Genomic DNA, 25822 nt, shown 5'->3' with positions numbered 1-25822 from the left:
TGCCTTCACTGCTGTGACCTCATAGCCTGTGGGAGGTTGCTATGTTAGCAGCTGTGACTGACAGCTATGGAAGGCAAGTTTTAAAGACCACATAAGTGGAGACAGACTGAGAGAGTAATGCTAGTCACACAGAGAGAAGAATCAAGGCTAGATGGCGAAAGACAGGTGCGGACTGACATTGATCTGGGCCCCCGGGCAGTAAAGGTCATTGGGCCCCCTGGTCATTGCCCAACCCACCCCAGCCAGATGTCCCCACTAATGTGCCATCCACCTACCCCTGTCCAAAAAGTATGCACACATACACACACCATCCACCTTTGTTTCCAACTCCCCAATACACAAACACCAACATCCACCTTTTTTCCAGTCCCCTTTCACATACTACAGCCCTCTTTGTTTCTAGCCCCCCACACACTATACCCAATTTTGTTTCCAGCCCCACTTCTGAATGCTACACCCCCCTTTGTTTCTAGCCCCCCACAAACTCCATCTCCCTTGCATACAGACTCCAGTCCCCCCGCACACTACACCCCCCACAGACACTCCAGCCACACCTTTGTTTCCAACCCCCCCCCTGCACACTACAGCCCCCACCTTTGTTTTCAGCACCCCCCTGCATACTGCAGCCCCTCGAGCCTCAGTGGGCTCTACCTGGTCCTACCCTGAATGGCTGTGGTGGTCAATTGGCCTCTTTGGGGACAGGAAAGTTCCCTACTCTCTGCCACTGCTCTGCCTAGTGCCACGCTATTTTCAAAATGGTTGCCGAGACTTCCCATAATAGTCTCATGGGTCTCAGCAGTCTCGCAAGACTGCCAAAGGAAGTCTTGGCAGCCATTTTGAAAATGCAGTGGCACCAGTTAGAACAATGGTAGTGGGAAGGAAAAAGTGGGGTTCTTCCCTGCCCCCAGAAAGGTCATTAGACCACCAAGGCTCTTCAAAGTAGAACTAGAGAAGGTCCACTGAGGCTCAGGGGGGCTATAGTGTTCAGAAGGGTGCTGGAAACAAAGGTGGGGGCTGTACTGTACAGGAGGTGCTAGAAACAAAGGGGGGATGTAGTGTATAAGAAGGGGATGAAAACAAAGGTGGTGGGGCTGTAGTGTACAGGGAGGGGGAGGAAGTGATACTCTGGGCACTCGGGCGCTGACCAGTTCCCCATATGGTAGAGATACCAGACTGGAGAAGGGAAGACTTAACTGCTGTAGCTTCTAGAGACTGAAGCAAATTTTAAGGACCCCACGGGGAGGAAGTGGGAGGGGAGATGGCAGAGCCATGTGAAAAGGAGAAGGAGGAGAGGAAAATTTAGTACTTCAGCCGTTTACTTGCAATGAAGCAGCAGGTAATGAGGTAAAAGTACTTAATACTGGTTCAGATAATATTTCCTTACAAGTAAAAGTGCTCATGTTTCTTTTTTTTTCTTTTTTTATTTATTTATACTTTTAATACAATATTCAAGGAGAAAACCTTGTTTGGAAATACAGGTTGAAACAAATTACAATAGTATTCTTCAAAACATCCTCTTATAACCTTTTAAGCACTATGTAAAGAAAATCCTACATTAATGTTTTCTCATTACCATAACAATCATAATACCTTCATTAGACCCCAAATTGAGGGAGAGAGAAAAAGAATTAGAGGAGATTCCAGCATTAATCAAATATGAATAGGCTGACTTATCCAGGTTACATTTCATTTCATTCGTTTCAATTCTATAAACTCTTTTAGATGTTCCGGTGAAAAGAAAGTGTATTTAGTTAGACTGTGTTTCACTACACATTTGCATGGATATGCTAAGAAAAAGGAAGCACCTACTGTATATCTATTGTATTTTGTTTTAAGGCAAGAAATGATTTCCTTTTTCGCTGGGTTGACTTTGTGACATCAGGGTATATCCAAACCTTGGAACCATAGAATAGAGCTTTAGAATTTTTAAGGTAAAATCTTAGGGTGTTATTGTAGTCCTGCTCAAATACCATTGATACAATCATTGTAGTTCTGTTCAATATAACTTCAGAAGATTGTTCCAGAATATCTGAGATATTCTGTAAATTCAAAGAATCTTTTTCCGGACCTTGCGCTCCAGTTCTAACAGGAATATGGTAACTCTTATTTAGCGGGGGAATTGCCTCTGCAGGAATTTTCAATATTTCAGTCATATATTTCTGGAAAGTTTCTTTCAGAGTTACCCCCGCTATTAGTGGAAAATTCAAAAATTGGAGGTTTAGGCGCCGGTTATAATTTTCAATTTGCTCTATTTTTCGTCTAATACCAGTGGTATCCTTAATAGCCACATTTTTAAAGGAGTTCTAAATTTCCACCTCTTTTTGTACAGCATGAACTTGAGTTGTTAAGTCAGTTCATACAGAATCTACAGTATTTTTCAACTCTTCAAAATTAGGATTTAAATTAAGAACATCACCTGACGTCTGCATTAGTGTAGTTGTAATCCGGTCTAACATCACCTTTAGGGTTTGTAGAGTCACCTCCGAGGTCTGCACTGCAGGGGACAAACTTCCTGCAATGCCCCGAATCGCCAATTGCATGCCTGGGTCCTCATCAGTCTTCCCCGTCGACACGTCTTCAGTGGCGGTGGGGTTTCCCACCAGGGGCGCTCTCGATGCCGGGCTTGGAGGGATCAGCAAAGTGGATGGTGGAGACAGGGAGACTTCCTCTCCCAGCGAGAAATCTGCTCCTCCAGATCCCCCCGCTATGGGATCCTCTTCCCGCAAAAGCCTGGATACACCCGGGAAGAAACAATCCAACGACGCTTGAGCAGGCGAAGAGGTTGAGGTAGGTGGAGACACTACTCTCAATACTCCCTTACATTTAGTATGTGGCATTTTCAATGAAGAATGGATAATTTTGCTCAAAGACGCCAGGAGCGTTTCAAAAACCATCAGGTAATGCAGCCATCTTGTTTTCTTCCCCCAGTGCTCATATTTCTTATGTACTCAGTAACAAGTAAAGTAGTGTAACACATTACTTTTATTTTGTTACTATACAACACTATTTTTAAAAATGAGGAACAGACAAGCTCTGCAGGACTCCAAGGAACCTGCCTGTCTCTAGCCATTGAAAACACAATATTGAAGCACCAACCCCCACTGGTATCAATGCAGTTGGAGGACTCCCGCTCATCTTAGAGGGAAAAGTGGTCCTGATATTAGGATTGGAAAATGTTCCAGAACACTGTTAGTAGATCTAAAACAAGTGAACATTTTTTTTTCAGTTAATACATATTTAAACTGAACTCTGCTGCCAGTGAATTCTGCCAAGGATTCTTTAGATATATTAGATAATACTTATATGCTCTAACACAAGGGAAAGCACATTTTATAGCAAATATATTGTGCTATTGACATGAGTTAAAAAAATAGTTCAAAGACAAATGATTGAAAAGTCAATACAATCATATAAGAAATACAATACATAAGGCCCTGTTTACTAAGATGCACTGTAGGTGCGCTAGCATTTTTAACATGCACTAAAAATTAGCGCCTGCTAATGCTAGAGACTAGTGGGCTCATTTGCAAAAGAGAAGGACGCCCATCTTTCGACATAAATTGGAAGATGGACGTCCTTCTCCCAGGGTCGTCCAAATCGGTATAATTGAAAGCCGATTTTGGACGTCCCCAACTTCTTTCCATTGCAGGGACGGCCAAAGTTCAAGGGGGCGTATCAGAGGCATAGCGAAGGCAGGACTTGGGCGTCCTCGACACAACAATCGAAAGAAACAAGGACGTCCCTGACGAACACTTGGTCGACTTTATCTGGTAGTGTTTTTCTTACGACCAAGGTGCCTGAAATGACCAGTTGACTACCGGATAGCATCGGGGATGACCTCCCCTTACTCCCCCAGTGGTCACTAACCCCCTCCCACCCTCAAAAAATATCTTTCAAAATATTTTTTGCCAGCCTCTATGCCAGCCTCAGATGTCGTACTCAGCTCCATCACAGCAGTATGCAGGTCCCTGGAGCAGTTTTAGTGGGTGCAGTGCACTTCAGGCAGGCGGACCCAGGCCCATACCCCCCTACTTGTTACATTTGTGAAAGAAACAGCAAGCACTCCAAAACCCACCACAAACCCACTGTACCCACATCTAGGTGCCCCCTTCACCCATAAGGGCTGTGGTAGTGGTGTACAGTTGGTGGTAGTGGGTTTTTTTTTGGGGGGTTGGGGGGCTCAGCATACAAGGTAAGGGAGCTATGTACCTGGGAGCAATTTATGAAGTCCACTGCAGTGCCCCCTAGGGTGCCCGGCTGGTGTCCTGTCAGGGAGACCAGTGCATTTTGAATTCTGGCTCCTTTCACGACCAAATGGCTTGCATTTGGTCATTTCTGAGATGGACGACCTTGATTTCCATTATCGCCGAAAAACAGAAACGACCAAATCTAGAGACGACCAAATTTCAGGATTTGGACGTCCTTGAAAAGATTATTGAAAAGATTATTGAAAAGGATTATTGAAAAGAAAGATGGACGTCCATCTTGTTTCGAAAATAGGGGTCTCCCCGCCCCTGGATCTGGACATTTTGCGAGGACGTCCTCATCAAAATGTGGACGTCCCTTTCAAAAATGCCCCTCCACGTGTCTCTAGCTTTAGCATATGCTCATTTTTAGCACGTGCTAAAATGCTAGCTCACCTTAGTAAACAGAGCCCATAATTTTATGAAACATTTGAGCAAGTTTCTGGAGGACAGGTGAGTTAACTTTTATTAGCCAGTTTGAAATTGAGATCAACAGCCAGAGCATCATTTAGGACCTGAGGAATGCTTCCCAATAACACAGATGTGTCTCTGGTTGGAGAATGGATGCTAGGCTTGATGAATCATTGGTCTAATCCAGCACATTCTTATGTTCTAATCCAGGCTTTCTTATGTTCTTAAAACCACACATTCGACCACTCACAGAAATAATTCTTAACCAAGGACTTCTCTTAAAGATCAATGGTGAATTAGACCACAGTTCCTAAATGTGAACTCGTTCTTTAAAATGATTATTACTCTGTAAAATGCTGAAAAAAGTATATAATCAAGATTGAAACTGCACTCTCTTCCTAGCTAAGTGTTAATGAAAATGTTTTCAAAGAATTTTTTTCTTGTATATAATTTTCTATAATAGAAAAATTACCTTGGGAAAATTAGCCATGAGTCAAAATACAAGTGTTTCATGAAATGATACGTGTTATATTTCTCATATGATTGTACTGACTTTTCAATTGCTGTTCTTTGTATTATTTTGTTCTGAAATGTATCCTTGCATGAGACAATAGCGCAATACTTTTTCTATGAAATATGCTTTGCCTTGTGTTGGCATGCTTAAGTTTCATCTAATACTTCCAAAGCAGAGGTTCTCATCCCAGTCGTCAGGACACACTTAGTTAGTCAGATTTGCAGGATATCCACAATAAATATGCATGAGATAAATTTGCATACAATGGAGGTAGGGCATGCAAGTCTCTCTCATGCATATTCATTGTGGATATCCTGAAAATCAGACAGGCTATCCTGCTTATAATCGAAAGAGAAAAACATCTATATTTCGACCCAAATCGGGAGATGGGTGTTTTTCTGGCAAAGGCGCCCAAATTGGTATAATCGAAAGCCGATTTTGGGCATTTCCAACTGCACTCCGTCGCGGAAACGAATAAAGTTGACAGGGGCTTGTCGGAGGCGGAACTGGGGCGTGGTTAGCAGCCGAGGAGTGATGGGCGTCTTTAGCTGATAATCGAAAAAAAGGGTGTTTTACTGCGATTTTGGGTCACTTTTCTTGGACCCTTTTTTTCACGAACAAGTCCCCAAAAAGTGCCCCAACTGACCAGATGACCACTGGAGGGAATCGAGAATGACCTCCCCGGACTCCCCCAGTGGTCACTAACCCCCTCCCACCAAAAAAAAACATTTAAAAACTTTTTTTCCCAGCCTGTATGCCAGCCTCAAATTCCGTACCCACCTCCATGACAGCAGAATATGTTCGATCCTCTCACAGCCTTTCCCTGGGTCAGATGTGGCTCTTGGGTGCACTACAGGGTCACATCAGCATTGCATTGTGGTGGGTGTAGGGTATTGGGCTCCGTGATTTCATTAGCTTGTGTTACAGTCTCACGATGTTGGTAGTTGGTAGGCTCTTCTCCCATGGTGCTTTTCTCCCTGCCTACTGGGTCAGAGTGTGCCCTGTTGTGTTTCCGGTAGTCCATGAGGTAGTGGCCATTTTTGTAAGCCAGTTTTAGATCCCTTCCATGTGTTAGCCACGTTAGACAACTTAGTTCTTACCTTGAATGTGGCTGAAAGAGGGCATTGTACAGCATTCTGCCAGCTCTGACTTGATAATCTCACTACCAGGGAGACTCGTTGCCAGTGGTGGAGCAGAACCTCTGATCTGCAGTTAACTGTGAGTAAACGCGGTTATTCCAATAAAGGACGTTTTCGGAGAGATTAGTCTTCAGGTGTCAACTGGTGTGCCAATGTTATACAGCAGTAACAAGTCCTAGAGGCCTGCGTGTATGCAGGTCCCTGGAGCACTTTTAGTGGGTACCGCAGTGCACTTCAGGCAGGCAGACCCAGGCCCACCCACCCCACCTCTAATACTTGTGCTGGTAAATGGGAGGCCTCCAAAACCCACTGTAGCCACATGTAGGTGCCCCCTTCACCCCTAAGAGCTATGGTAGTGTTGTACATTTGTGGGTAGTGGGTTTTGGGGGAGGGGGGTTGAGAGCTCAGCACCCGTGGCAAGGGAGCTATGCATGTGGGAGCTTTTTCTGAAGTCCACCGCACTGATCTCTAGGGTGCCCAGTTGGTGTCCTGGCATATCAGGGGGGCCAGTGTACTACCAATCCTGGCCCCTCCCATGACCAAATGGCTCGGATTAGGACATTTTTGAGCTGGGCGTTTTTAGTTTCCATTATCGCTAAAAAAAACTAACGCCCAGCTCAAAAACGTCCATTTTTTCGAAAATACAGTTCGGCCCGCCCCTTCACAGACCCGTTCTCAGAGATAAACGCCCATGGAGATAGGCGTTTCCGTTCGATTATGCCCCTCCACCTGTTCCAAGGACCTGGGTGAGAACCCCTGGTCTAAAGTATTCTCAAGCATCTCAGTGTATTGTGAAACATAATGAACATGAAAATGATGACTCTAACACCTTTTTTCTCTTCTCCTCCATTTTCCGGAATATATTTTCTGTAAACAAATTGAAGATATATTTTAAACATTCATGGAGAGTCCTATTGTTGTTATTGGTTCTGAAATTAATTGTAATCTACTTAGGTTGTGCTATTTTTATTTAGATCAACAAGTACTTGACGTTTGAGAACACATAGGTCCCTTCAGCTATAACTGCAAGGAGGGAAGAATTTCCAAAGTAAGGGGGAAATTCTTTAAATGACACACAAAGTTAGACACTAGGAAGATCCACGCTAAACTAGGATTCTGCAAAGAGCATTCTGTATGGAGCATCCTTATAGAATATAGTTTAGTGTGGATCTTGTGCTTAACTTTGTGTGTGACACTTATTCCTGCTGAAATCTGGTGTAAATGCTGGAGCACAACTAATAGAAATGAGGTCGTATACCTGCCTTTGCGTTCTGTTGGCATTTTTATCTTCTGATACTGGTGCTCTATTTACTACTTTTGTGTACCAGCTATACAAACAATCTTGTCTTGCCAAAAATGTTGGTGACCCCTGAGGCAGGCAGCTATACCCATCGAAACACGGCTCGTGTTAGGTCTAGTATGTCTGGTGCCCTGAATTAAAGCATTCCCGCTTTCTGTTGGAGTTCCTGAGGGATCTGTCCTTGGACCCCTTCTTTTTTCAATCTACACCTCTACCCTGGGCTCCCTGATCTCATCTCATGGTTTCCAATATCATCTTTATGCTGACGACACTCAGCTTTATCTCTCCACACCAGACATCACTGCCGAAACCTAGGCCAAAGTATCGGCTTGCTTATCCGACATTGCTGCCTGGATGTCCAACCGCCACCTGAAACTGAACATGGCCAAGACCGAGCTTATTGTCTTCCCACCCAAACCCACTTCCCCTCTCCCTCCACTCTCTATCTCAGTTGATAACACCTTCATCGTCCCCGTCTCATCTGCCCGCAACCTCGGAGTCATCTTCGACTCCTCCCTCTCCTTCTCTGCGCATATCCAGCAGATAGCCAAGACCTGTCGCTTCTTCCTGTATAACATTAGCAAAATTCGCCCTTTCCTCTCTGAGCACACCACCCGAACTCTCGTCCACTCTCTCATTACCTCTCGCCTTGACTACTGCAACCTACTCCTCAGTGGCCTCCCACTTAGCCATCTATCCCCCCTTCAGTCCATTCAGAACTCGGCTGCACATCTTATCTTCCGCCTGGACCGATATACTCATATCACCCCTCTCCTCAAGTCACTTCACTGGCTTCCGATCAGGTACCGCATACAGTTCAAGCTTCTCCTACTAACCTACAAATGCACTCGATCTGCAGCCCCTCCTTACATCTCTACCCTCATCTCCCCTTACGTTCCTACCCGTAACCTCCGCTCTCAAGACAAATCCCTCCTTTCAGTACCCTTCTCCACCACCGCCAACTCCAGGCTCCGCCCTTTCTGCCTCGCCTCACCCCATGCTTAGAATAAACTCCCGGAGCCCATACGCCAGGCCCCCTCCCTGCCCATCGTCTAATCCTTGCTCAAAGCCCACCTCTTCAATGTCGCCTTCGGCACCTAACCACTACACCTCTATTCAGGAAATCTTGACTGCCCCAACTTGACATTTCATCCTTTAGATTGTAAGCTCCTTCGAGCAGGGACTGTCCTTTGTTAAACTGTACAGCGCTGCGTAACCCTAGTAGCGCTCTAGAAATGTTAAGTAGTAGTAGTAATATTTTAACCCACAACTCCAGCACTGGTTGGTTTTTGTGTCAACCTCTACTTCATTTTGGTTTGGCTGCCCATACCCCTCCCATGGCTACACCCCTTTTGAGTTGTGCACTATAAAATTTAGGCATGCATTTTATAGAAAAGGGTGCAGAGAAGATCTGCATGTAAATGCAAATGACCCAGTTATTGGTTGTTAATGGCTCACTAACTAGTTTGTGTGCAGATCTTGGAGCTTCATGCATAAATATTGATTCCCACAATTTGGTGACCTATATATTTATTTGGATTTTGCTCACACCTTTTTCAGTAGTAGCTCAAGGGCTCATACTCTAATTTTGTACCTGAGGTAATGGAGGGTGAAGTGACTTGCGCAAGATCACAGGAGCAGTAGTGGGATTTGAACCAGCCACCTCTGGATTGCAAGATTGATGCTCTAACCACTAGGCCACTCCTCCAAAGGTAAAGGTGTAATTTCAAGTAGGTTGAGCAAGGCCTTCTGAGCTTTGAAAATTTGGCAGATGAAAAAAAATGCTGGTATTTTAGAAAATGTGAAGCAGATGCCATATAGTTTATGAAATAGGTGTATCTCATTCCACAAGGTATGTACATACTAGCAAAAGAATGTGTATTTAAATGTACATTTACAGATTTGTGCACATACATTTCATTATGCTATAAGTACTGACTTGAAGTAACACGAGGCTGCTGCTAGAGGTCATGGCAGCCATTTTCAAGAGTGGCCTGTGCCACGCAGGAGTGAGTGGGCATAGCTCCTGCTCATTTCCCCCTAGATCACCAGGGACCAGCAAAGGTAGGCCTGAGGGGTCTATGGGGGTGGTGGGGTTTAGGCATTATGATATTTTGTTCAGGGGTGGAGGGAAGATGCTAATGGGGGAATGCTGCTCTGGGGTTGGGAGGGAAGATCAGAAAGGGTGGACCCACAGGAACAACTGTGCTACTACCTTGAGGTTAACAAGCCACCAGCCAATACTCATACCAGTACTCAGTTAACTTCATTGCATAAAGTTAGGACAGCGTTTTTGCTGTCCCATCTTTATGCAGTTACCTAGCCAGTTAGCATACTGAATATTGCCACAAACCGGCTAGGTCACCACTCAACGCTAACCCTACCCCCAACCCACCCCCTAACCTCGTCAGTTTGGGAAAGGCCATTTAGAGGGGATATTCAGCAGCGTTGTCTGATTAAGTGCCACTGAATATCCCAGGATAGCCCCAGATAAGAAGTTTAAATGGCCAAGAGCCTTGCTTGGCAGTCTAAATCACTTTGATTATCAGGCTCATATTTTATAAAATACACACCTACATCACACTCTTCCTCAGTTCCATCTAAACAACAGGAATGCATATGCACAGACTGTGGGAAAGTAAACATACCTTTTCTGGAGAAAACCCACACATAATTTAATAAGAGCCTTTTTCTACATGTTAACCATCCTTTATGTGTGGAATATGCTTTGTAGAATTACACTGATAGTGTGCAACTCAAACGGGTGCATGGCCAGGGGTGGGGCATGAGCGGTTTGGGCAGTGGTGTGCTGGAGCCGGCTCGCAAGAGCCAGTTGTTCAATTTTCTTCCGACTTGCAAGCCGGTTGTTAAAAAGCGTGAGCCGGCTCTCCTCCCTCCCTCCTCCCTCCCTCCGGATCCGGTCCCTCACCAACCTGACTCTGAGTCACCCTGCCTTGTCCTTCAAATTCTTCGGGTCAGGCAGTCTTGCCTGCCCGCTGCCAGCGCTGACTCTCCCCCGCTGCCGGTTCACGCTTTAAAAATGGCCGCCGAGACTTCCAGAGGTGGCCTCGCGAGACTTCTGCTGAAGTCTTGGAGGCCGCCCTTGTAAGTCTTGGTGGCCATTTTGAAGCGCGACCTGGCAGCGGGGGAGAGTCAGTGCTGGCAGCGGGCAGGCAAGACTGCCTGCCCCGAAGAATTCGAAGGACAAGGCAGGGTGACTCAGAGTCAGGTCGGTGAGGGACCGAATCCGGAGGGAGGGAGGAGAATTCGCTGAACAACTCGGGAGGGGGTGGCAGGGGAGAGAAGGGAGTTGCTGGGCATGGGTGGATGGATGGAAGGGAGGGAGAGAAGGGTCGCTGAGTATGGGTGCATGCAGGGCAGGGGAGAGAAGGGTCACTGCTGGACATGGGTGGATGGAGGGCAGGGGAAAGGAGGGTCGCTGGGTATGGGTGCATGCAGGGCAGGGGAGAGGAGAGTCGCTGGGTATGGGTGCATGCAGGGCAGGGGAGAGGAGGGTCACTGGACATGGGTGGATGGAGGGCATGGGAAGGAGGGTCATTGGGTATGGTGCATGCAGGGCAGAGGAGAGGAGGGTCGCTGGGTATGGGTGCATGGAGGGCAGGGCAGGGGAGAGGAGGGTCACTGGACATGGGTGGATGAAGGGCAGGGGAGAGGAGAGGAGAGAGAAGAAATGCTGGACATAGATGGAGGGGAGGGAAGAGTGAGGAAGAAGATAAGATGAGGGAAAAGGAAGAGAGGAGAAAAACTGCACATGGATGAAGAAAATAGGCAGAAGCTAAGGACCAGAAATGAAGAAGAAAGGAGGAAAGGAAATAACTAAATGGAAAGGAAGCCCTGGAAATGGAGTTAAGAGGACAGATAGCAGCAGAATCGGATACTGGGCCAGCATGATCAGAAAAACAGTCACCAGACAACAAAGGTAGAAAAAAATCATTTTATTTCATTATAGTGTTTGGAATATGTTCACTTTTAGAATCAGGTGCTCAATATTAAAAGTTTATATTTATTTACTTATTTATGGCATTTTATCGCACATTAAACATGAATTAGATTGGAACCTGGGATCATTGAATTTTTTTTCCTGGATTAATACATTGCCACCCCCCCCCCCCACCAGGCTCTCTCCCTGGCTATAGCCAGCTCTGCAATTTGGGGGGGGGGCGCAGAGGGGGACCGGGGAGAGAGCCTGTTGTTAAACATTTACCAGCACACCACTGGGGTTGGGTGTTCTAAAGTGCTATTTTATAATGAGCTTGGAGTGCCCTTTATGGAATACTGCTTAGCACCAATTTTTTTCCAGCGCTGATTTTTGAATGTCACTTATAGAATTATTCCCTTTCCTCCAGATTCTATATAGTGTGACTAGAGTTGTGCTCACAAATCTGGTCATATTCTGTATTGCACATGCAACTTATATAGCTTAACAAGTCAATCAGTGCAGATACTTGCCAATTAACAAGCAATTAACACTAATTGGCATTAATTACAATTTATGTGCACAACTGTCTAAGCATATTCTGTAAAGTAATGCACGTAAATTCTTAGATGCATGGCTGAAAAAGGGCTTTGGCCATGGGCATGGAATGGACTGATTGTGGGCGTTTCTAAAAACTATGCACATTGTTATAGAATATAGACGGCCCACACTTAATTTAGGCATATGGCATTTACAGCAAGTTTTAGTTGGCTTAACTGGCCATGACTAAATTAAGTCATGCGGACCGGGGCCAGGCATATTCTATAAACCATACCTACATTTAAGCATGTTTTATAGAGTATGCCTAGATATATTTTTCTCAGCGCTGATTTTTCAGATGCCATATACAGAATCTAACCCTATGGGCCAGTTACTGTTGGGTTAGCATGGGAGCCCTTACTGCCATCTCAATGGGTAACGGTAAGTGCTCCCCATTGAATTGTCCGTGCGGTAAGCGGTTCGATTACCGAAACCATTTATTTTCCCCAAAAACTGTAAAAGGGGACCTCAGCACGCATCAAAAACACATGCTGATGCTAGTGCAGGTCCACTTTTTCTGCAGCTCAGTAAAATGACCCTTTAGTTTTATGTACATCTTGGACCTGTGCAGAAAGTTTGACTCTATATATAGAATCTGGGGGAGAATAGGCTGGGTCATATTACAGTGACCACATAGTATATACTGCTCTGTCACTTTTGTTATTAGCGTGAGTTTACATTAAATATAACCAAATGTATGCACATGTACCAACATTTCAAAGCAATAATTGTAGAGGATGAGCTGGGCATGCCCTCAACAACTATTGCACAGCCTTTGCACTTAACGTGCTTTAATTTTAGCTGTTCAAGCTCACTAAGTGCAAAACTCAGCCATCATTCAAAAATGAATGGAATTACATGGCACAGCCTCGCTTCTGTGATGTGTACCATATGTAATACACATTCAATAACATATCCTATCAACCTGTTCTTCCACAAGTTAAACCAATACTAAATCAAGGCTATTTTTTTTCAACCTCCAGCTGCCTTACTGGGCGGTTGGGTTCACATCAGGCTCTGCAACTTAGATTAAATAATATTCTTTTTGCTTATTTACAACCCAAACTTTTACTGACTTCTGCTTAGTCCTCAATTTTACTTTGAACGTCTTTCATTTATTTTGTATACAGAAAAGAAACTTTTATCTTCCCTTCATATTACAAATAACTCTCCTCATGCCCTGTGATCAGTGCTGGGTCTATATTTGTATCTAGCCATCCTCCTGTAGAAAAAAGAAAAAGCCTACAGCAACCTGCATTAGTTGGATCATCCAAGGATATCAGAACCAGAAACTATGAAGTTCATACCTACAATCCCTGAGTTAAAGTTTTATTTAACTATATAACTATTTCTAAAATTCTGATGGGCCAATGATCAGAAGCAAACACAGGCAATACAGGCCAATAGCGCCATACTAGCGCCTGTGTTTGCTCCCGCCCAATGATCAGAGCCGGTGAGCACGTATAATAACATGCTTGCCAGCTCTGAATGCTAATTGCATGCAAATGCATGCAAACAAGGGTCTCCCACATTTAACCCTCATGATCAACAGAACCCTGATGATCAACAGGCAGCATACTTGGCGGCAGGAATCAAAGGCACACAAGCAGGAAGTATTCACCGGCTCATGTCCCTTCAGAAAGCGGCAGCGAAACGGGTGCCTGTCAGGACCAGCTGATCTCTCAGTTAAGTGATACAGCTTTAGATCACTGCATGCCTTACTGTTACCCACCCCCACACTCTTGAGTGTGATGTATAAAATTGACGGTGTTCCAACAGCCTGATGGTTGTAGTCGTGCCAGCCTTGTCGGAACCCCTGACACCAAGAATGAGGAGTGGGTACAATAACTAACCACGTCACTCAGCCACTCAGACTCAGTGAGGAAATGAAACTAAATTTCAGGATACTTGCTTGCTTGAGCGTACAAACCCAGACAGAAACAGGTTTTTTTTTAATCAATAACAAAGTAACATTTGATAGTACCCCTTTTTCAGTGAAATAGACAAAGTAATTTTAATGCAATTAAAAATTGTACAACAAACCCAACAGTCAACTAAAAAAATACTTTCTTTTCTTTCCAGGAATTCACACCTCTGCATCAGATTAAAGAAGTCAGATAAGTATTACATTTCTTTTTCCTTAGTTCTGTTCCCCTTTTAAACTCTTCTTAATGCCCCTTTGGTTAACTTTCTTTCTGAATTTGATACTTTGTGTCAACTTTTATGTTTTTCAGGAGATGTCTCCACTCACTTTTTACAGGAACAGGTACAGTGCTTTATTTATTTCCTTTCTCTTTTCCTTTTCCCTTCCCAGGTAAGTCTCTCTCACTTTTCCCTTATCCTTTACCCCAGTCCCGGTTTTTTCCCACAGTCACTTAGCTGCTGATGCTTCAGACTTCTTTTCTCCCAAACGTGCAGCGAAATCTTTCTTGCGTTGGGGCACTTGCAGTCGTCTTCAGAAGAATGTGTACACGACTCTTCTTCCTAAACCTTTCCTTAAATTTAAAGTAAATGGAAGCAAGACCCTATCTACTCTGTTTAAGTCAATAAGGATTCTGCACTTCAGGGAAGCAAATGTTTTTTTTCCACTGTGGCCTTCTAGCTGAAGAAATAAAAAAATAATTTCAGATTCCCTCTCTGTCAGATCCTTTCCTTCTTTACCTAAACTTTTTTTTATTCCCTAACTAGCACTAACACAGGTGTGTTTGGCAGTCTTCTTCTTTTCACCATTTATTCACAACACACATATCCTCCTTCCACATTCCCTTCAATTTAAAACTAAGCTGTGACCCTATTAACCCACAACTTAACCCCTACTTAACCCCTATCCCTATATGCTTAACTCTTGCTTAATACACTATTTCCTAAACAATCCTTTCTAGACCCTTCCCCTGTTTCCCTTATAATTAGCCCCTTAACCCCCAAAATCCCAAATTCCTACTAAAACACCCTAAAAATCTTCTCTTTTAACCTGTAACCTTCCCACTAAGCCTTAACCAATTTCACTATAAAATCTCTCAAATTAAAAACTCTCAAACACCATACAATTCTCCACATCACCAAGTACACCTCCTCTCTCTCAGATTGTCCAACACACTCCCTTCACCATTCACTCCACATTTACACAAGATTCCCAAATCTCACTTTCTCAATCTCACTTTTACTATCACTCTCACCTCAATACTTTCACTACCAGCCAAACTCACTTCCTAAAACTTTTAATTTCCTTCAATTCCACACTGCCTGTCCCACATCAAACAGCACATCCACTCTCTTCAGTTGCCAGAATCTCTCTGCAACTGCCAGCCAGCCCCGTCTCCCAGGTAACCCCTCCTTAGCTTCCCATTCCAAAACCCTTCTCAAAATTCTAAGCTACATTGCTGACTGGCGGAATGTTCACCAGCACAAGTAAATCCCCATTTTACCACTTTGTTTTTTTCTTCTTTCCCTAACCCCATGTTACATTACTATGATAATTCTGTTAAGATCCTACAAAGTATTGACGCTGCTAAAATTGGACAAAAAAAGTAAAATAAAAATTGTCTGCACAGAGCACATTTTCAGGTAGGAGGGAATTGTTTTTGGTCAATGCCTCAGATGTTACTATCCAGTAACATATCCCAGTGACAAATGAGACCTGTTCTACTACTACTTTTACTACTTATCATTTCTATAGTGCTACTTGACGTAAGCAGTGCTGTACACTTGAACATGAAGAGACAGTCCCTGCTCGACAAGAATTTATAGTCTAATGTCCCCGTTATCACACATTCAAGTGAACAGCAAGTCTACTTTAGAGTTGTGATAATATGACGAATTTGGCATTGTAATGATTGTTATGAAACAAACTTAGCGACGTGAAAGGTTTTTAGCCTGTTCCAGAAGCTAAGGTAGATATTATCTATTCTGATAGAAATAGGTAGAGAGTTCCATATTGTAAATCCAAGTACAGGGACTAGAGAACCAACGATCCTCCAATATCGGATTGCCTTGTGAAACGGTGTCACTAGCATCAATTGTTCTTTTAGTCTGCTTGACTGGGCCAAACCCAGTGAAGCCACTTTAGTTAGCAGTTCTGAAATATAACCCTGTAAGATTTAAAACACTAAACAAGCAGTTTTAAACCTGATTCTATCTAATAAGGGAAGCCAGGGTAGTAATGTGAGATAAATTAAGCTGCAATTTAATGTGACATTTTACGACATCTTGGTGACCAGCCTTAATGTCCTGGCAGCAAACATTTCAAACAATTTAAAGTGAATGTTACTGCTTACTGCCTGTTTTTTTTTTTTTTCTGAAATCTCTCTCACATACATACACACAAAATCTCCATAAACAGAAAGAACAGCTTTCTTTAAAGGGATTGCCTTTTTTTTTTTTTATGAAAATAGATTCTTGACTATGGATTACTTGCCTCCCCCAAAAAATAATAGACTACAGCCAGCTGTTAAATTACAATGCTGCTGTATAATTCCAGCAAGTGGTTGTAGAGATTTTATTAACCACCCAGGAGACTAACAGTTAAGAGGTTTATTTTTCTTGCTAAAATTCTGAGAGAACTACACATTTATCTTCTGCATTCAGTGTAGCTTTGTTAAAATATAAATCAAACTAAGATCTAAAATAACTTAAAATGTCCTTTCCTTGACAGAAGTCAATTATAGCACCAAACCAGGGTGTTGTGTTTCACAAAACACTTATACCCTCCCCAATTTTTATGATCACAGTGACTGTCTTATTAAAGGTATATGACAGTTTGGCACAAGTGTTTTACCCCTTTGAGAATAATGGGATTGTTTTGTTGATGAAGCTGACATAAGATTTGCATAAAATGAAAAAATGGTTTAAAACTTTCATAAATCAACCCTGTGTGACTTTTACAGCACATCTCTCTATCCAGTATGTCATACAGAAAATCAACTAAAAAAAAAACATGAGAAATGCCATACTGGATCAGACCAAAAATTAATCAGTCCCAGAATCCTGTTTCCAACAGTGGTCAATCCAGGTCAAAGTTTGTTTATATTTATTAAAAACTTGCTATGTCGCATATTCCAAACAAGTGGGTCTGTGCGGTTTACAGTTACGCTAAAACACACAAGTATCTGGCAGGATCCTAAAGAATCAATCCTTTCTTTGGGGCCATTTTATTAAACTATGGCAATTTTTTTGCATTTAAGGCACTTTCACAACAAATATAAACATTATGTAAGTGCAACCATTGTTGAGAGCATGCCCAGTATGTCTTCTGCAGTTACCACATTTGGCCATGCCCGTCCCATGGCCACCTATAAGTCATGAATAAATGCCTCTGCAGCATGTCCCATGACTGTTTGCATTGGTGCTGAATATGAGAGAGCTGAAAGAGGAGATCCGGGAAATTATAGACCGGTGAGTCTGACGTCGGTGCCGGGCAAGATGGTGGAGGCTATTATTAAGAATAAAATTGCAGAGCATATACAAAAACATGGACTGATGAGACAAAGTCAGCACGGATTTAGTGAAGGGAAGTCTTGCCTCACCAATCTAATGCATTTTTTTGAGGGGGTAAGCAAACATGTGGACAATGGGGAGCCGGTTGATATTGTATATCTGGATTTTCAGAAGGCGTTTGACAAAGTGCCGCACGAAAGACTCCTGAAGAAATTGCAGAGTCATGGAATCGGAGGTAGGGTATTATTATGGATTAAGAACTGGTGAAAGACAGGAAGCAGAGAGTAGGATTGCGTGGCCAGTATTCTCAGTGGAGGAGGGTAGTTAGTGGGGTCCCGCAGGGGTCTGTGCTGGGTCCGTTGCTTTTTAATGTATTTATAAATGACCTAGAGATGGGAATAACTAGTGAGGTAATTAAATTCGCCGATGACACAAATTATTCAGGGTCGTCAAGTCGCAGGAGGAATGTGAACGATTACAGGAGGACCTTGCGAGACTGGGAGAATGGGCGTGCAAGTGGCAGATGAAGTTCAATGTTGACAAGTGCAAAGTGAGGCATGTGGTAAGAGGAACCCGAATTATAGCTACGTCTTGCAAGGTTCCGCGTTAGGAGTTACGGATCAAGAAAGGGATCTGGGTGTCGTCGTCGATGATACGCTGAAAACCTTCTGCTCAGTGTGCTGCTGCGGCTAGGAAAGCGAATAGAATGTTGGGTGTTATTAGGAAGGGTATGGAGTCCAGGTGTGCGGATGTTATAATGCCGTTGTATCGCTCCATGGTGCGACCGCACCTGGAGTATTGTGTTCAGTACTGGTCTCCGTATCTCAAAAAAGATATAGTAGAATTGGAAAAGGTACAGCGAAGGGCGACGAAAAATGATAGTGGGGATGGGACGACTTTCCTACGAAGAGAGGCTGAGAAGGCTAGGGCTTTTCAGCTTGGAGAAGAGACGGCTGAGGGGAGATATGATAGAAGTGTATAAAATAATGAGTGGAATAGATCGGGTGGATGTGAAGCGACTGTTCACGCTATCCAAAAATACTAGGACTAGAGGGCATGAGTTGAAGCTACAGTGTGGTAAATTTAAAACGAATCGGAGAAAATTTTTCTTCACCCCAACGTGTAATTAGACTCTGGAATTCGTTGCCGGAGAACGTGGTACGGGCGGTTAGCTTGACGGAGTTTAAAAAGGGGTTAGATAGATTCCTAAAGGACAAGGCCATAGACCGCTATTAAATGGACTTGGAAAAATTCCGCATTTTAGGTATAACTTGTCTGGAATGTTTTACGTTTGGGGAGCGTGCCAGGTGCCCTTGACCTGGATTGGCCACTGTCGGTGACAGGATGCTGGGCTAGATGGACCTTTGGTCTTTCCCAGTATGGCACTACTTATGTACTTATGTACTTATGTACTTATCTAAAACTCCACCTTCTCCACACTTGCTATCTGCTCTCCCTTCCAGCCAGCTAACACCCCACAACATTGCTTGCTCCCACTGCCCCACACTCTTCCAATATTATACCAACTATTATACCTGTCCACTTCTCCTCTTCCTCTAGGGTGCAGCAGGTCTCTTCTGTGAGCTTCAGCACATTTATCCTTCTGCCCACAACCCTCTGATCCATCTGAGGCACTGGAACAATCCTCCATCACCCATGCTGTTTGTGTGGTATAGGTGCTGAACTTTTGCCCTGCCACAACAAAAAGATGCTTGTGTGTTTCAGCACTTCTCTCTTCCCACCTCCACATTTTCACCTCCTCTGAGGTGAGGCTTCCCTTGTGGGACAAGAACATTTTCCATTACTAAATGTTTTGCATCCCATAGACAGAGCTAGAAGTTCTACCTTGCAGGCACTGAATGAACACCAGGAATGTTATGGGGACCTTGTGGACAGTATGTACTAGTCCTGTGGGAGCAGGGCCTCATGGAGTAACATAGTAAATGACGGCAGAAAAAGACCTCCATGGTCCATCCAATCTGCCCTACAAGATAAACTCATATGTGCTACTTTTTGTGTATACCTTACCTTGATTTGTACCTGTCCTTTTCAGGGCACAGACCGTGTAAGTCTGCCCAGCACTATCCCTGCCTCCCAACCACCAGCCCCGCCTCCCACCACTGGCTCCGGCACAGACCGTATAAGTCTGCCCAGCACTATCCCCGCCTCCCACCACCGGCTCTGCCACCCAATCTCGGCTAAGCTCTTAGGATCCATTCCTTCTGAACAGGATTCCTTTATGTTTATCCCACGCGTGTTTGAATTCTGTACCGTTTCATTTCCACCACCTCCCGCGGGAGGGCATTCCAAGCATCCACTACTCTCTCCGTGAAAAAATACTTCCTGACATTTTTCTTGAGTCTGCCCCCATTCAATCTCATTTCATGTCCTTTCGTTCTACTGCCTTCGTACCTCCGGAAAAGGTTTGTTTGCGGATTAATATTTTTCAAATATTTGAACGTCTGTATCATATCACCCCTGTTTCTCCTTTCTTCCAGAGTATACATGTTCAGGTCATCAAGTCTCTGCTCACACGTCTTGTAACGCAAATCCCTTACCATTCTCGTAGCTTTTCTTTGCACCGCTTCAATTCCTTTTACATCCTTCGCAAGGTACGGCCTCCAAAACTGAACACAATACTCTAGGTGGGGGCCTCAACCAATGACTTATACAGGGGCATCAACACCTCCTTTCTTCTGCTGGTCACACCTCTCTCTATACAGCCTAACAACCTTCTAGCTACGGCCACCACCTTGTCACACTGTTTTGTCGCCTTCAGATCCTCAGATACTATCACCCCAAGATCCCTCTCCCCGTCCGTACCTTTCAGATTCTCCCCGCCTAACACATACGTCTCCCGAGGATTTCTATTCCCTAAGTGCATCACTTTGCATTTCTTCACATTGAATTTTAATTGCCAAACGTTAGACCATTCTTCTAGCTTCCTCAGATCCTTTTCATGTTTTCCACTCCCTCCCGGATGTCCACTCGGTTACAGATCTTAGTATCATCCGCAAATAGGCAAACTTTACTTTCTAACCAGTGGTGTGCTGGTAAATTTTTAACAACAAGCTCTCTCCCTGGTCCACCTCGGCGCCCCCCCGGTCCACCTCGGCACCCCCCCCCCATCCACCTCTGCGCCCCCCGTCCACCACTGCGCCCCCCCACCAACCTCTGCGCCCCCCCCAAAATTTGCAGAGCTGGCTATACCCCGGGGGGGGGGGGGGGGCAACACATTACTCTCTCCAGGAAAAAAAAATTGAATTATCCCAGGTTCCAATCTAATTCATGTTTAATATGGGATAAAATGCCATAAATAAGTAAATAAATATAAACTTTTAACGTTCAGCACCTGATTCTCAAAGTGGACATATTCCAAACACTATAATGAAAATAAAATTATTTTTTTTCTACCTTTGTTGTCTGGTGACTTGTTTCTCTGATCATGCTGGGTCCAGTATCTGATTCTGCTGCTCTCTATCTGTTCCCTTGACTCCGTTTCCAAGGCTTCCTTTCCATTTATTTCTTTTCTTTCCTCCTTTCTTCTTCATTTCTGGTCCTCCGCATACTTCATTGTACAGTGGATCCAGCTTCTGCCTATTTTCTCCATCCATGTGCAGTTTCTCTCCTCACTTCCTTTTCCCTCATCTAATCTCCTTCCTCTATCTTCTCTCCATGTCCAGCATTTCTTCTCTCTCCCTTCCCTCCCCTCCATCCATGTCCAGAATTTCACTTGCTCTCCCCTCCATCCATGTCCTGAAACTCTCCTTCTCTCCCCTGCCCCCTCTATCCATCCATACCCAGCAATTCTCTTCTCTCCCCTGCCCACCTCTACCCACCCATGCCCAGCAAGTCTCTCCCCTGCCCCCCTCTACCCACCCATGCCCAGCAGGTCTCTCCCCTGCCCCCTCTACCCACCCATGCCCAGCAAGCCTCTCCCCTGCCCCCCTCTACCCACCCATGCCCAGCAAGCCTCTCCCCTGCCCCCCTCTACGCACCCATGCCCAGCAGATCTCTCCCCTGCCCCCTCTACCCACTCATGCCCAGCAAGTCTCTCCCCTGCCCCCCTCTATGCACCCATGCCCAGCAAGTCTCTCCCCTGCCCCCTCTACCCATCCATGCCCAGCAAGCCTCTCCCCTGCCCCCTCTACCCACCCATGCCCAGCAAGCCTCTCCCCTGCCCCTCTCTACCCACCCATGCCCAGCAGGTCTCTCCCCCTGCCCCCCTCTAACCCACCCATGCCCAGCAAGTCTCTCCCCTGCCCCCCTCTACCCACCCATGCCCAGCAGGTCTCTCCCCTGCCCCCCTCTACCAATCCAGCGATTCTCCTCACTCCCCTGCCGCTCCAAAGATGTCCTTCGCTCCCACCCTCCCATCCCACTCCCCTCCGTCTTTTTTTAATTACCTCCATCGAAGCGCGCGCCATTTAAAGCCCTGCTGCGTGCTGGCCTTCTCCAGGCTTCCCCTGCCCTGCTTGCTTTGGATGATGTTTGTGCCTTAGTCCCGCCTTCGTGAAAAAAGGAAATGACATCAGAATGAATGCGGGACTAAGGCACGAACATCATCCGAAGCAAGCAGAGGAAGCCTGGAGATGGCTAGCACGCAGCAGGGCTTTAAATGGCGCGCGCTTCGAAGGAGGTAATTAAAAAAAGACGGAGGGGAGCAGAGGACATGGTTGGATATGCTTCAGAGTGGCAGGGGAGGTAAGCATGGCCTGTGATGGCATCCTCCTGCCATGCTTACCTCCCGCAATGGAGCCGGTTCGCCCCCAACAACAACCGGCTCGCAAGAGCTGTCAAAATTTAATAAGCGGCTCTTGCGAGCCGGTGCGAGCCAGCTCCAGCACACCACTGCTTCTAACCCTTCTCATGTGGGCTATCTTCATCTTCATGGGCACCCTTGGGTACACTTCTCTATTTCTATGTTTCACATTGCAACATTTTGAGACATTGCCGTTCATGTGCCATATGTTTTGGGTGAGCTTTTTAATGTATTTGTCTAGGAGAGGCGTTAAATCAGTTTTACAAAAGGCTTAGACGTTCAGGCTTGTGTAACCCTTTGTTATATTGGAGCCCTGAGTAGGAGGAGTCCAGCATGGAAGAAAGTCATAAGTCCATCTCACACTTGAGGATTCCCTGATTCATGGAAGCTGAGTGTGGGGTGGAGCTGATGATCTCTATATAAGGGAGGACAGTACTATAACATTTGTCCTTGGTAGTCTGTGTTTAAGAAGTCTATAACTCCCGCCAAGTGACCTGTTGGAATGAAAGAGGGGTACCTGCTGAGCAAACCCTGATAGAGGAGCAGGAGCAGGGTCAATGCTGTTAATCTCCTGAGTCATATAGAGGAGCTGATCTGTGGGCTGAGATTGGGGAGTCTCGCTGCAATCTGGGCTCAAGGTTAGGATGTTGTCTGCCTGCAGCTAGTGATTTCTTCCAGGGTAAACCCCTGAAAAACTTGAACAGTTAATGCTGGATCCAAATCTCCATTGGTAATGGTGCTTCATTGGAGAAGTTGATTGTAGGGTTCCAACTGGCTACAGGTCAGGTGAAAGGGGTCTTGCATATGTGCATAACCCAAGAAGGAAAGATTGTATGCTCTTGTGACTTTGTAATATCGTATCTGGTTACCATCATAGCTGTATGCTGAGGACTTTCTTGACAATCAATGCTGAGTTCCAGTTGTTAAATAAAGTTCAGTTAATTTTCTTGACACTCCTGACTACTGCATGGTTACTGTGTGAGATCCAGAGGGAACCTGAAGTGAGTAGTTTATATCCAGTCTCCCAAACCCCAAGATCGGCTCACAGAGTATTACTCTTGAGCTTAACCCGCCTAAGTGAGAAGAGCGGGTTACCCCTGCATTTGTAAAATATGTCACAGACATTTTGGAAAAAATGCTTATATTCAGACCTGTATGACTTTTCTAAACTGTAACTGCACATGTATACCTACTTGTAAAATACATGCTATGTAAATGTAAGGTATACACATATTTATAGAATAGCACGTGCTTAGAATTTTGGCATTTATGCATGCATATGCAAAGCTATGCACATATATGCCATTATTCTAAACACTTACAGATTATCAATGCACTACTCATGATTATTGTAAGCCACATTGAGCCTGCAAAAAGGTGGAAAAATGTGGGATACAAATGCAATAAATAAAAATAAATAAATAAATAAATAATTAAGCGCACCCCTATATTTTCAGTGGAGCTATCTATACTGTGCTAAAAAATCAACTTGCTTCTTGTACAATTTCTCATGCATAATAGATGTTCTATATGTTAAACTTTCATAGTTATCCCAGTATGTTTATGATACTGCATTGTTAAATTGGATTCTTACAACAAATTACTTTCTTATGCATTATTCGTTGTTACGTATCCTATATTGTTTATTGTAAGCGACATTGAACTCAAATTAGCAGTCATTGTTAAGCATATAAGCACTTTTGAATATCTGGCTTAATATGTATATTATCACAATACAGTGCTAAATTTTGCATAAAGTTATAATTATCCGATTCATTAAAATATATTTAAATGTAACAATATAAAAATATTTGTTACTAAAATATTACAACATGTAATAACATGCATAATTTCTTGTTCAATTAAATGCATCTGACAAGGGAAAACTATCACTCTTTCTTCCTGGTATTTCTTTTTGATTTTCATTCTTTTCGTTAGAATATTGAATATTCCGTTGTGTCTTTATTATTCAATATTTTATGAATTGGAGCTTTACAAACTACTAAAGAAAACACAGAGTAAGGTAAATGTAAACTTGACCCCAATATGCTTCTTACTTTGTACCAATTCTAATTCATATTCACTTATTATTAAAAATGAATAAGTTCTATTGTAATTCCACATACAAGTTAATTACAGAAGTACGCACTGAGTCATGAATCAAATCAATGCTTTCCACTTAGTAGCACAGGTGCTAACCATAGGGTGCTCCTATTTAAAAGAAGGCCACACTGAACATTGATTGAATTGTATCTGCTTTCTGATTCCTTGAATACATGATGAGCCATTGTACACACATTTCAGGTCTTCACTGTTTAACATAAATTTATAAGTTTGGGTTGTGATCAGTGTGAGATCTTAACAAAATGCAGAATGGCTGGTAGTTGCATGCAACAGTTTTGAGGGTGAAATGAACTGAATTAGGAAAGTGAATGAATGAATATTATTATTATTAGTAGTAGTAGTAGTAGTTGTTGTAATATGTCTTCATTGTGGTACATCACAGGCAGTTTTGACCGGTTTATACTGCATTAAATTTTGTCCAACCTGAAGACTTTGCAATCCTTAAGAAATCACTATTTTGCTGTTATATTTTTGTTGTTGTTTGTTTTGTAAAATTGATGGGGTTATATCTTTAACATTTCAAATTCAAGTGTTTTGAGAATCCAGTTGGTTTTGTTGCAAGAGCTCTAATCACAATTAATATTACCATTAATTTATTTTCTCTAAAGTCTTTCCTTATCAATTGTAAATCACAGTATTTTGTAATATTTTTCCAACTGTTATTCATTCTACTACTACTCAGTATTACCACATCATGAGCAATACATTTTTCTTTCCTATTACCATGATGTCAGGAGTGTTGTAAACCAAATGCCCGTAAGTTTGTACAGTAATTTAAAGTCTTTGATTTACTCATTGTCTACCAACCTTTCAATGACATGAACCTATTTGCTATTCACTACAGTAAAACCATACTTTATACAGAGATTTCCTGTTAGGGGCACCACCATTTTGATAGACAAAGCAGTGGAAAAGGGCCACTTCTAGCCCTGCCCCACTAGTCCAGGGGCAGGCAAACACAGTCCTTGAGGGTCACAAGCCATTCAGGTTTTCAAAATTTCTGTAATGAATATGCATGAGATCTATTTGCATACAATGGAAGCAGTATGTGCAAATCAATCACATACCTATTATTTGTGCAAATCTTGAAAACCCTACTGGGTTCTAGCCCTCGAACACCACGGTTGCTCACTCCTACCCTACACATCTTATGCCCAATATTTAAAACTATTCAATCAGCCAGGAATGACTCCTGGCCAGTTAAATAGCTTAAAGTTGGCTAAGCACTAATATTCAACTTGAGATAGCTGGCTATCTCTGCTGAATATTATTGTTTAGCGGCTAGCCCAGTCACTGGCTAGCCCAGTTTAGTGGTCAGGTAGACCACATAAATAGCAGGTCTGTGTTTGACCACTAAA

The 25822-nt window shown here is 43.7% G+C and overlaps 1 protein-coding gene and 1 long non-coding RNA gene across 2 annotated transcripts in view; both read right to left on the bottom strand.

Moving 5' to 3' along the window:
- Positions 1-25822, bottom strand: part of LRP1B (LDL receptor related protein 1B) — a 1639960-nt gene that overhangs the window by 1377199 nt on the left and 236939 nt on the right.
- LOC115474388 lies at positions 19372-23939 on the bottom strand. Its single transcript, XR_003942846.1, has 3 exons — positions 23830-23939; positions 22487-22498; positions 19372-19382 (listed from the first exon to the last, which is right to left on the bottom strand). It is a non-coding gene; the product is annotated as an uncharacterized LOC115474388 (long non-coding RNA).

This window comes from Microcaecilia unicolor, chromosome 7 (assembly GCF_901765095.1).
Source record: "Microcaecilia unicolor chromosome 7, aMicUni1.1, whole genome shotgun sequence".
In the NCBI taxonomy this organism is placed as follows: Eukaryota; Metazoa; Chordata; class Amphibia; order Gymnophiona; family Siphonopidae; genus Microcaecilia; species Microcaecilia unicolor.
The sequence above is the reverse complement of the archived record's forward strand: the minus strand, read 5'-3'. Positions and strand labels throughout refer to the sequence as shown.